General features: G+C 35.6%; 1 protein-coding gene across 1 annotated transcript in view; it reads right to left on the bottom strand.

Moving 5' to 3' along the window:
* Nucleotides 1-12,683, bottom strand: part of LOC150096825 (septin-7-like) — a 394,847-nt gene that overhangs the window by 381,475 nt on the left and 689 nt on the right. The window lies entirely within an intron of this gene.

Below are 12,683 nucleotides of genomic sequence, written 5' to 3' on the forward strand. Positions count from 1 at the left end.
AGGTGTGCCACCTTTTTTTTTATTAAATTACTCTGGATTTAGAGAAAGATGTTGAAAGTTTATTTTTCACTAGGTTATACTATAATAAATTAGTTTAATCCTTTATCCAAGTGTGAGCAAACAAAGTTTGCACCTGAAAAGATCTTCAGGACTGAATATGATGTTGTACTACCATACTGGGGTAAGGCAGTACAACACCGGGCAACTCGTAGCAAAGGTGGACCAAGCTAACAACACTCCTTTTGGCAACTCCTATAGGTAAAGATGACCTTGCTATTGCTTCTGCCTGGTATCTCCACCTCTAGGCCTGGCTCCCATTGAAGAGACCTCAATAAAGTTCAAAACTAGTCTGGGTAGTCTGACCAATCCCTTAATGCATAACATTATACATATCCGCAAGGAGATGTGTTTTGCATATGGGAGATACTGGGATAGGAATGTTGTTAGCTTGGTCCACCTTTGCTATGAGTTGCCCGGTGTGTTGTACTGCCTTACCCCAGTAAGGTAGACAACACCATATTCAGTCCTGAAGATATTTTCAGGCGCAAACTTTGTTTGCTCACACTTGGATAAACGATTAAACTAAATTTATTATAGTCTAACCAAGTAAAAAATAAACTTTCAACATCTTTCTCTAAATTCAGAGTAATTTAATAAAAAAAGGTGGCACACCTTTTGGCAACTCCTATAGGTAAATATGACCTCGCTATTGCTTCTGCCTGGTATCTCCACCTCTGGGCCTGGCTCCCACTGAAGAGACCTCAATAAAGGTCGAAACTTGTCTGGATAGTGGCCAATCCCTTAATGCATAATTATACATATCCGCAAAGAGTTGTGTTTTGCATTATGGGAGATACCGGGATAGGAGTGTTGTTAGCTTGGTTCACCTTTGTTACGAGTTGCTCAGTGTTGTACTGCCTTACCCCAGTTAGGCAGTACAACACTATATTCAGTCCTGAAGATATTTTCAGGCGCAAACTTTGTTTGCTCACACTCGGATAAAGGATTAAACTCATGATAGACCCTGCTTGATGTCATTAAGCTGAATTGAGTTATAGCTGAACTTCTAAAAACAAATGGAGAAATACTCTACAAACTCTTAGCAAAACTATTTACTTTTATGCCTGAAGAAAAATGATGTACCAAGAACATGGAAGAGGGCTGCCTCTGACATAAAAAAGGTGAGGTAGAAGACTTGACAAATTACCGACTGCTATCAGTGGTTTACAAAACGAACAAAATAAGCAGATTATTGAAAGGTTTAATGAATGTCAGTTACCATTATAACTTGGTTTTATTGATTATGAGAAAGCCTTTGATTCAGTAAAAACTTGTGCAATACTTAAAGCATTACGAAACCAACAAGTGGATAAGCCACACATCAGGACCATCAAATCAGCATACAACAATGCCACAGCAGCAATTCATTTCAATGGAAACATCTCTACTGTGGAAATACAGAGAGGCATAAGCAGTGGTGAGCTATGGAAATTTTAACAAAGGGCTCACATCGTCGAGCAAAAAAAAAAGAACTAAATTAGCCCTTATAATACTTATATAGCGACTTTGTAGAGCTCTGACAGATATGATATTCCTGTAGGATATCAATCATTAATGCTAGATTTTTCAAAAATTCCAAATAGAAGTCGGTTTAAAAAGCCCTTATATTTATCGTGCGATGCAAAATGCTTGCATAAAGCTGGGTAATTTCTCCACACAGCAAGAGCCATTTGTAAACTGCAAGCTACCCACTGTGGTCCAAACACACGACCGATCTTTAAAATTTCGAAGGTCTTTGCAATCTTATTTAATTCTCATTGAATTTTTGGTGATAAAAAGCATATACTTCAACCATAAATATTTCAAAATGATTTATTTCTTTAATGTTTTTTATCAAATCATCTAATGCTAATTGTAAACGATGAGCTACGCAATGCCATATCACAATGTTGGGAAATTTTTGTAGAAGTTTGATTACAACACCTCATTTGTTTCCTAACATTACACTAGCTCCATCAGAACAAAATGCAATGAGATGATTTTTTAAAATTATCAAAAAAGCATGCATACATTCTGCAGTGATATTTTCTAGTTCTACAAGATTATTAAACAAGAAGAACAAGGGGCTCGTAAATTTGAGAAAAATGTAACAAAGGGCTTGAGCGAGCCCGTTATAGCTCACCACTGGGTATAAGACAGAGTGACACAATATCTCCAAAATTATTCAGTGTGACTAGAAGAAATATTCAAACTTCTGGATTGGGAAGGGAAAGGTCTGAAGATAAATGGAAGATATTTAAACCATCTACACTTTTGCAGATGACATAGTTATCTTTACTTCAACTGCGCATGAATTACAGACTTGTATCCATGAACTCCAAATCGCTAGCAAAACAGCTGATCTAAAGATAAACCTAAAGACCCAAGTTATCTTCATTAGCTATGTCCAACCAGAAATAATAAAAATCAATAATGAGGAAATTAAACAAGTAGATCATTGCATATACTTAGGAACAAGGTAATCCAAGAGCTGCATCACAATGCATATCTAGTAATTTGGTGAGCAGCAGTGACACAACCTCAAAAGCTGAACAAACGAACAACACTAATTGCGCACTCAAGTTCTTAGTGAGCACCCGGAGAATGCATGTTGGAACAAAACAGTGTAAGAACGCTTCTTTGACAGATCTAATATTTGAAAAATATGTGGGTATATAGTGATGTAAAAACACCAAATAAAATTATCAACATCGAAATTATCGATTAGTGATATAATTAAAATATCTAATACACATTCAATTCAAATTGTTATTTTCTTTTTTCGCTTGTGAAAATCAAAACCCACAAGTAGGCCACACAAAATCGCACCACGGGCAGTGCTTTGGACAGCCCTGACCTAGGACAACAGATATCAATGGAACAAAATATCATGGACAAAATTAAAAAATGCACGATGCTTGGGTGGAAAGCATTTAGAAAATTACATTCAATATTCAAAAGCCAACTACCATTATGCCTGAAGAGAAAAGTTTTTAACCAATGTATTCTTCCTATAGACATATGGCTGTGAATCATGGATACTAAATGATTCAAAAATTAAGAACACAATTTAGTATGGATAGAAGTATGCTTGGTATTACAAGACTAGATCACAAAAGGAATACGTGAATAAGAAACCAACAAAAGTCTCTGTCATCATAGGAAGGGTGAAACATCTGAAATGGCAATGGGCTAGGCATATTGCTTGAAGACAAGATCGATGATGGACAAAAGAAGTAGTGGATTGGATTCCACGAGAGGAAAAAATGACCACGACGCCAACATAAATCACTGTGGATTGATGATATAATCAGATATGCAGGAGTGACATGAGAAAGGAGAGCCATGGACAGACAGTTTTAGACTAATCTTGGAAAGTCCTTCATCCAGCAGTGGATTGACAATAGCTGATAATGATTATGAGCATCAACATGAGTAGATGATTCCTTTATCATCAAGAGCACTTCCTTTTCTTGTCTTGACTATCTTCATGGAAAATACAGATAGTATTTTCCAGTCAGCATCATCCATTCATGTTTTTCTTATATAAAAACCTTGCAGGCAAATCAATTCAAACAGTATAACAAGCATTCCTGAAATGCTGGTATTGATAAATAAGTATTTTTTTTTTTTGCGTCCTTTCAACAGTTTTTTTTCTTTTCTTCTTCTTCAAAAAAGTTTAGAAGTGATGTTCTGCATGAATATCTTCAATATCTCAAATATACTCACATGTTAATTTCTGAAATTCAGATTTGCTTTTCAGGTTGTGCTAAAAATATATACATCAAGATATTAATAAATGCAACTTCTTTGCTGATTCACTACATTTTCTACAACTGAAGTTACTAGATTACAAGCATGTGACCAACAAAAATGAAACCACATAAATATTGTTTCACACAAGTGTTTTTCAAAGTTTTCTGACCACAACCCAAAATATCCTGAGGGGAATGAGGTAGTACATTTGACTGACATGTTCTGTAACATTCAACTGCTGTTTCTACCTATCAAAAAATTTTGAAAATCACAGTGATCACTTCAATTTTTCAAACATGAACTAGAAGTTTCAGCAATACAACTGCTGAAACTTGTAGTTCATGTTTGAAAAAGTCTTCATCAATAATGATGAACGTGAAGTCATCATCAATAATGATGAATTCAATCAATTCATTATCAATAGTGATTTTAGCACTGCAACTCCAACTATCATCTTTTTTCCAATTCTAATGGTGGAAGAGATTCTGAAGTATTTGCTATACTGTTCATTTATTCATCAGAATACCAGATAACTCTTTCCTGTCCCTCTTTTCTTACTCTTCCAAGTACAGTAATACTAAAGTTATGCATTCCTTTTTTAAGGTTACATGGTGGTTAACATTCATTGTGATGAATTTGTGGAGACAAAATCACACACGTGTTAGAGTTCACTCCAACATGTGTTTTTGTCTCCATAAATTCTTCACAATGAATCAAGTTATGTATATTCAGCTTACACAATTTTGCATTAATGTGTGTGTGTGTGTGTGTGTGCGCGCGCAAGTGCAACTTTAGAAATTGGGCTAGTTCTGTGTAAATAAATGTTTATGTGAAAACTCTTATACTTAGTTTATCAGCCTTCATAAGTATTTCTGTCTTCAGATTTTAATCAACAAACTCTGCAATATGAATTCTAATAAAAGAAAAAGAAAAGATATTGTCTTAAAAGAAATTCTGCTGTTGTGAGCAGAGGATTTTTATCATTATTATCATTACATGACACCTCCAAGGAGTACAAGGACTCGTCGATATCGTCAATCCACCAACTACAACAAACCACTACTACCATCATCTACACCACCACCACTAGTATTTTCGTACATAATCACAAACATCCATGCCCATGGTGGGATTCAAACCAACAGCCTTTTGGCTGGAGAGCAGACACTCTAACCACTTGGCCAAAACAAATAATGTAAAATTAAGTGAATGGACTTAGTGAATCAATATTTCATACCACACAGACAATGTTAAAAAAATCCTGTGTCACGTGCATAAGAAAAGCTGCTCGAGTTTCTGTCATTTGACCAGCAATTATGGAAAACATGGCAGATTACTATAGAATTTTTAAAATAAAAAAAGCACATTACTGTTTCTAATCAAGTGATTTGAGAAAAAGATGCAACATTTAGGAATTTTAAAAAACTGATAATCCTGGCGCTAATACATTTAACACTAAGTTGTTGAAAGTTCACAAGCATACTGAAAATGGTTAGTGTGAGCAAGTGTTTAAATTAGATATTGATATGTTTTGAAAGGCATATATAGATGAATGATTGTTTTCAATGAAGAAAGGAGTGCAAAATTTTCAAGACTGATAAAGGATGCAATTACATGTTATGAACTTTATAGGGAGAAAGGACACTGCATATAATAGACAATAACAGATGCCTTCATTAATAAAATGAGTTAATCAGGATGAGAATTGAAATGAAAAATATGCATAGCAAGATGAGAAGTTTGGTGGATAAGAATGGATGAGGACAAAAGGTTAGAATGAAGGAAAACAGAGAAAGAGGTGACAAATTGCATTGGATTAGAGATTGGCTGCCTGATAGGTATCAACAAGTTGTGTATGGGGGGAGCGATGTCGAGGAAAAGGAAAGTCACTATCGGAGCGCCTCAGGGATCTGTTTTAGGGCCATTACTGATATAGGTAAGATTTAGGTTAATGTTATAGATATAGATTAATGATATAGGTGAAGATTTGGATGGAGATATTCAGTTGTTTGCAGATGATGCAAAGTTGGGACGAACCATGAAGAGTAGTGACGATGTTGTGACCTTGCAGGAAGACTTGAATAAATTGAGTGAATGGGCAGGAAATGGGGATGAGAGTTCAATGTTGCAAAATGCAAGGTTTTAAAATTTGGAAAACAAAGATGGGATGCAGAATTTATGCTTGGTGAGGATATATTGTTGGAGGTGGAAGAAATAAGAGATCTGGGGGTGATAGTGGATAAGGATCTGAAATTTAGGGTACACATAGCCAAAACTGTGAAGACAACACAAAGGCTTCTGGGAATGATGCAGAGGACACTGACGTGTAGAAGTAGGGAGATTCTTGTTCCGTTGTATAAAGCTTTGATTAGGCCACACATGGACTATTGTGACCAGATTTGGTTACCTGGTTTTCAGAAGGATGAACAGATGTTGGAAAGGGTCCAAAGGCAACTGACTAAGTTAGTTTCTGACCTCTGGAATGTCGAGTATGAGGAAAGATTGAGGAGATGCAATTTGCAGTCTGGTGGACAGAAAGAAGAGGGGAGATACGATAGATCCTATAACAACTCCTTACAAGTTGGTAAGGGGTTGTTATAGGATCAATGCTGGAGAAGTTCTACAGAAAATAGTGGGAGATCGGGGGAGAACCAGAGGTCATCCCTGGAAACTGTATAAAAAAGGTGTGAGTAGGGGAGTGAGAGGCAGGTTTTTTTCATGCAGAGTTGTAAACGATTGGAATGCCTTGCCTGAGAGTGTGGTGTCTGCAGAGAGTTTGAATGTGTTCAAAGCAAGGTATGATGAGCTGTGTGTGTAATAAAAGGACCTCCCAGATGAGTCGTTGACTCCATGAGGTCTTGGGTAATAATAATAATAATAAATGACTCAAAAATAGTGATAGACTATTTTTGAGTCAATCTCTGATAGTGGATATCAGAGATTGCTGATGAGAGTGAAGGATAACAGTGTGGTTGGTGTGTTGCTTAGGTATAATAATGGTGAGATGAGACAGAGGGCATGAATAGTATGTTCGCAGTGCTGTGTGAGAAGGGTGCAGAGCATGTGAATGTATGGGATGCATTTGAGTCAGTATGGTATGAGATGGAGGTTTATAGGAAGAGATATTTAGTTGGATATTGCTAGACTAGAGAATGTAGAGAGACGTGATGAAAAAATGTATAAGCAACTTGGGTTAGTGAACAGGGAAAAATTAATTTTAATTATGGCAATATAGAGTGGAATACAGAGACAGAATCTGGAGATAAAGAAAATGAATTTCTTGAGAGACGACTATCTTAGGTAGTATTTAATGGGCATGCAAGGAATGAAATATATAAGTGCGAAACCCCACTCACTGATGATTTCATCATTGTGAGTGGGGTTTCGCACTTATATCCAGTTAGTGAGAGTGATCATAAGGTGATTACCTTATGATCACTCTCACTAACTGGTTTGTGGCTAGCCATAAGAAGACTTCTGTGAGGAAAGGGTATATGTGGAATTACAAAGCTGGTGATTATGACAAGCTTAAGAAACAGCTTGGAGCTATAGCATAGAATGAAGAGTTGAGTGGAAAGAAAATAAATCCTGCTGAAGAACTGACAAGGAAATATTTAATAGCATAAATGTGTGAATAAATTCTGAAGGTCAAAATGGTCAATAAGGTAAGTGTCAAGTGGACGAATGAAGGGTTAAGCATGAAATCTGGAAGAAGAAAAAGGAGGCAATTTGGAGGCAGCACAAGATGAATGATGGTAATAATCAGTTGCACGAAGAATATAAAGAGCAGGTCAGGAGAATGACTCAGTTGGTAAGGACAGCAAAAGTGCAATATGAACAGAAATGAGCAAACCTGGCCAAGATAAACCCTCAGGGGTTTTTATAAATAAGTGGCAAGTTGAAAGAAGAATGATTAGGCAAGATGATGTTAATGGATAAAAGTAGGAGATTGGTAACTGCTGCTGAAGACAGTTGATCTATTCAGTGATGCTGCTATAGGTTAAGGAATGTGGTGATGAAGAAGTGTATATACAACTTGGTTAGCGAACAAAGGAACAGTGATTTTAATTATGGCAATATAAATTGAAATGATGAGAGAGCATTTGGGAATAAGGAAAATAAATTTCTTGAGAGACAACTATCTAAGGCAGCATGTAAAGGAGGACACATGAGGAGTGAGAGTTTTAGATTTGATCATTCCATCAGAGGATGCGATTGTGAGTGGGGTTTTGCACTTCCATCCATTTGGTAAGAGTGATCATGAAAGGATCACTGGGTTGTGACTAGCCATATGAAGACTTCTGTGAAGAATGGATAAATGTAGAATTAGATAGAAGGCTGATGATTGTGAAAATCTTAGGAGACAGCTTGGAGCTATAGAATGGAGTGAGGTGTTAAGCAGGAGAGAGATAAAGCTGCATGAGAACTGACCAAAATATATTTAACAACAACGATATGCAAATGTATTCCGAAAATCAAAAGAAACAAATGAATAAATTAGGTATCAAATGGATGAATAAAAGGATAAGAATGAAATTTAGAAGAAAAGATTACTGTGGAGGCAACAGAAGATGAATAATGGTAGCAATCAATTGTATAAAGAGGAGCCAGGAAAGTGACTCAGTTGGTAAGAAAAGCTGAACTACAGTATAAGCAGAAATTAGACCAAGAAAAACCCTAGAGTTTTTTCAGATATGTGTTGAGTAGAAGGAAGAAGAATTATGGTAAAATGATGTTAATAGATGAAAATGGTAACTGCTGCAGAAGACATCATTGAGGTATTCACAGTGAACAATTTATAAGGGTGTGTCATCCTCATCAGGGTGAAATCATGACAAACTAAAATATAGAGAACACATGAGAAGATGGCTTAACTCTGAGTGAGCAGGAGGTATATGTGAAAATAAATAAGCTTGATGTCATTAGGTGATAGAATTTGATGACATATCACCAAGTGTCTTAAGGGAATGTTCCAGAGAATGGAAGTAGCATTTTCATGCCTGCTTAATAAGTCTTACAACAGCACAGTTCCAAGAGAGTGGAAAGAAGGTAAAATTGTTCCACTGCATAAAGGATTATAAGGTTGTGGCTGCAAATTATAGGTCAATTTGTATATCTGGAGTTGTGGTTAAGGTACTGGAGAGAACTAAGATACAGAAATGGGTTAATAGCATCAGCATCCTCTGTGATTGTCAACACGGGTTTATTAAAAGGCAGCTGCATTTTACCAACTTATGTGCTATAACAAGTGACAAATGTCTTGGACAAGGGAGACGCATACACTTTGATTTTGCAAAACCTTTTGATAGACTGCCACACAACAAGCTGTTAAATAACCTGAAATGAATGGGATTGGATAACAGACTAACAAGTTGGATCTGTGATTGGCTGTCAGATAGGTATCAGAAAGTTATATATGGTGGGGTGCAGTATCTCAAAAGAGGAAAGTCACTAGTGGTCTGTACTGGGGCCATTTTCGTTTAATTTGTATATTAACAATACTGGAATTGGTTTAACTGATGATATGCAATTGTTTGCAGATGATGCAAAATTGGGAAGAGCAATACAGAGTCAAGCAAATGTTGTGACCTTACAGGAGGACTTGAATAGATTGTATGAGTGGGGAACAATATGGAACTGTCAGTTCAATGTTACAAAATGTAAGGTTTTTAAATTTGGTAAGCAATGATGAGATGCAAAGTATAGGCCAATAGTTTCCTAACCAAGTGATAATACATTTGGTGGAGAAACTTCTAAAGGAGGTAGAAGATATGAGAGATTTGGAAGTGGTGGTGGTGGACAGACCTGAAATTCAGGACCACATTGCACAAGTTGTGAAGTCATCACATCAGATAATGGCAATGATGCAGAGGATCTTGATATGCAAAAAGAAAAGGTTGGATTCCATTGTAAGGCCTTGATCAAGCTTCATATTATTGTGCATAGATTTGGTCACCGGGTTTTCATGGTAACGAGAATATTAGAAAGAGTCAAGATTCGCAAAAGTGGTAAGTGGTCTCTGGAACGTGGGGTGTAAATACAGATTGAAAGAATGCAAACTGCAAAGCCTTGTGAAGAGGAACAGAATGGGGGGGGGGGATACGACAGACACATAAGTTTGTCAGGGGTTGTTATCAGGTAAACATGCAGAAAAGTTTTCATAGAATGGGAGTGGAGGGACAGAACAATAAACCATCCCTGGAAAGTGTATAAGAATGGTGTGAGCAGAGTGAGGAGTAGGTTCTTTGCATGGAGAGTGGTTGATGAGTGGAATGCATTGCATGAATGTTTTGTGAATGTGGACACATTGAATCAGTTTAAGGGATGAGCTGTGTGCAATAGTGTGTACTTCTCATGACTAGTCTCTGATGTCAGTTTGATTTACTCTTTCTTTTTATCTCAAATATATCTTCACAACATGAAACTAATTGTGGTGTTTGGTTTCTGTTTCTACTCATCTCAAAAATATAAACTCCTAAAGTTATGCAAATATCAAGGAATGCATTGCATAACTTCAGGTATGACACTGTATATAATGGCAACTCCATAGTGCAACTGGCAAAGATGAATAACTGGTCCATAATTACTAAATTTTTGAACACCATTTTTTTTTTTTAATGCACATGCAAGATTTTGCCTCTTTTCCAATCATTTGGGATAATCTCAATGAAAAGAAAGAATATTGAAGAAAAGTTTGGTTAGTTGTTTAATTAGATCATGTCCACCATTGTTATAAAGCTCTGTGGGTATTTCATTAATTCCAGCATTTGATGATTTCATTTGATTAAGTGAAAGAATTAAGTATAATTTCTGGGAAATTCCCATGCTACTCCTCTAAAACACTATTAATATAATTAACTGCTATATTTTAGCCTGTTTTTGTTTAGGAGTGTCCCTTATATTTAATACATTGGCTAACATAACTCAAAAGGGGTATATATATATATAATTTAGGACATTACGGGCGAGTGTAGAAGGCAATTATGGCAGAATAAAAAATGCTGAAAAATTATGTACATACCTTGATTTTGGTTTAAAGATGCCTTCTAAATCCAAGCTGTTGTGGAAGGGGGGGGGAAAGGCTTTCCCTCTCTTCCCCCCTTCCACAACAGCTTGGATTTAGAAGGCATCTTTAAACCAAAATCAAGGTATGTACATAATTTTTCAACATTTTTTATTCTGCCATAATTGCCTTCTACACTCACCCGTAATGTCCTAAATTATATATATATACCCCTTTTGAGTTATGTTAGCCAATGTATTAAATATAAGGGACCCTCCTAAACAAAAACAGGCTAAAATATAGCCGTTAATTATATTAAAAGTGAAAGAATTACTTTTTCCTCTAGAATTATGGTGCTGTATCTTTCATCGGTTAGTATATATGATTGAAAGCTTTCTTCTTTAAAGATATTAGATTGTATCAGATGTGTTCCATTTCTCTACTATTACCAGTTACCTTGTCTTTAGAATTTTTCATGGTGAGTGGTGAAGGAACATAGTGTTTAATAATCTCTAACTGTAGAGGAGAAAAATTTGGAGTCGTGATGTAAATAGGCTTCTGTACATTTGCCTGCTTTATCATTCAGTCAATCATGTCAGTATCCTGCATACCTGATTTTGAAGACTTCTGTAATATATTCTATTTTGGTCATTATACACCATATAATTTATTCAGATGGTCTTTAGATCTTTTCAGCTCCCATAATCTCCTTATCTCAGGCATCATCGAGTGATTATTTGATTTTATTGTTTATTGTTTTAGCAGACAAATTTTTTTCTAAAAATCTGTCTGCTGAACCAGTTTCAAAAAGATTGATTCATTTTCAACATTAACTTCCTCCTTGTTTTGTCTTTCTTTTAGACATTGACTGATCTCATTCTAATATGCTGTTTTTAGTCTCCAAGTGGGATTTTTTCAGATTTGGTTTGAAGTGCTTTTACTTTCTTTTTTTTGTGAAATTATAATTGAATCTTGGCAAATAAAAGTTCATTATCTGTATCCAGTTTAGCAAGACAAAGGGGGTTTTGACATTCGAAACAGAGGATTTCACAGTTTTGTGAAGTAGGAAGTAATCTATGCAGTTCAAAGTATTTGAGTATGGTGAAATACAATGATAAAACAAACATTTGACAATGAGAATGTGAGAGTTACACGTAAGTTACTTAGAGAGGCATGTTCGAAAGTACTTTTCTGGCCCTACATGTTACTTACACATTCTCTTTGTTGAATGAGAATGTGCAAACTACATATTTGTCACTTGTGCTTGTATAATTTGAATTTCATACTGATGATGCCCTTGATAACTGGGCAAAAATTTTATGGACATAAAATTAATCAGTGTTTATGATCAGAGAGAAAGAAGGACTTTGTTGAAGAAGAGCCAGAGGCTGTAAACACTAGGAAAAATGGTATAGAGAAGGCTATTCCAAAATAAAGTGGTAAGCCAAATGAAAGAGGAGAATAAGAAGTTGGTATGATAAGTTTGATCAAATTTAATAGAAACGTTTTCTATTCGTTTTTAGGCAATTTATTACTACTGGTAATATTTCTTAAAAGTTGATTTTTATCATTCCTATCTGCCTTTCTCATCTATGAATGTATAACACTCCATGTATTCTTTTTATGTTCATCAAGGAATTCGAAATCTAACTTTATGATAATTTTCACCATAATTACTGTATCCATTCGTACGAATTTGTAAATATCAGCTACTATCAAATGATCTGAGTTTAACAAATATGAAAATGAAGGGTAAGAAATAATGATCACATATTACTTCTGTTCTCTCCTTTATTTTCAGAATGAAAGGGAATTTTCTGAAGTTCATCACATAAATCCAGTTTCGTTTTTAATGCGCATACTACTTTGTTTTTAATCTAATTTT

This window comes from Typopeltis vanoorti, chromosome 18 (assembly GCF_054136105.1).
Source record: "Typopeltis vanoorti isolate ZY-2024b chromosome 18, IOZ_Tvanoo_1.0, whole genome shotgun sequence".
NCBI classification, from domain to species: domain Eukaryota; kingdom Metazoa; phylum Arthropoda; class Arachnida; order Uropygi; family Thelyphonidae; genus Typopeltis; species Typopeltis vanoorti.